The sequence below is a fragment of the Tachypleus tridentatus genome, chromosome 10 (assembly GCF_004210375.1).
Source record: "Tachypleus tridentatus isolate NWPU-2018 chromosome 10, ASM421037v1, whole genome shotgun sequence".
In the NCBI taxonomy this organism is placed as follows: domain Eukaryota; kingdom Metazoa; phylum Arthropoda; class Merostomata; order Xiphosura; family Limulidae; genus Tachypleus; species Tachypleus tridentatus.
In genome coordinates, this window is record NC_134834.1 from 117,337,472 (window position 1) to 117,338,767 (window position 1,296).

A 1,296-nucleotide genomic window follows, 5' to 3' on the forward strand; every position below is an offset into this window, starting at 1 on the left:
CCCTTAAAGGCAGACAGATCTGTTCTGTTAAACACTGATTACATAACTGTGGTATTTAATGACGTTCAGGTGTGTTTTATCAAACACTGATAACATAACTGTGGTATTTAATGACGTTCAGGTGTGTTTTATCAAACAATTATTACATAACTGTGGTATTTAATGACGTTCAGGTGTGTTTTATCAAACACCGATTACATAACTGTGGTATTTAATAACGTTCAGGTGTGTTTTATCAAACACTGATAACATAACTGTGGTATTTAATGACGTTCAGGTGTGTTTTATCAAACAATGATTACATAACTGTGGTATTTAATGACGTTCAGGTGTGTTTTATCAAACACCGATTACATAACTGTGGTATTTAATAACGTTCAGGTGTGTTTTATCAAACAATGATAACATAACTGTGGTATTTAATGACGTTCAGGTGTGTTTTATCAAACACCGATTACATAACTGTGGTATTTAATAACGTTCAGGTGTGTTTTATCAAACAATGATTACATAACTGTGGTATTTAATGACGTTCAGGTGTGTTTTATCAAACAATGACTACGTAACTGTGGTATTTAATGACGTTCAGGTGTGTTTTATCAAACAATGATAACATAACTGTGGTATTTAATGACGTTCAGGTGTGTTTTATCAAACAATGATTACATAACTGTGGTATTTAATGACGTTCAGGTGTGTTTTATCAAACAATGATTACATAACTGTGGTATTTAATGACGTTCAGGTGTGTTTTATCAAACAATGATTACATAACTGTGGTATTTAATGACGTTCAGGTGTGTTTTATCAAACAATGATTACATAACTGTGGTATTTAATGACGTTCAGGTGTGTTTTATCAAACAATGATTACATAACTGTGGTATTTAATGACGTTCAGGTGTGTTTTATCAAACACCGATTACATAACTGTGGTATTTAATGACGTTCAGGTGTGTTTCATCAAACAATGATTACATAACTGTGGTATTTAATGACGTTCAGGTGTGTTTTATCAAACACTGACTACGTAACTGTGGTATTTAATGACGTTCAGGTGTGTTTTATCAAACAATGACTACGTAACTGTGGTATTTAATGACGTTCAGGTGTGTTTTATCAAACAATGACTACATAACTGTGGTATTTAATGACGTTCAGGTGTGTTTTATCAAACAATGATTACATAACTGTGGTATTTAATGACGTTCAAGTGTGTTTTATCAAACACCGATTACATAACTGTGGTATTTAATGACGTTCAGGTGTGTTTTATCAAACAATGATTACATAACT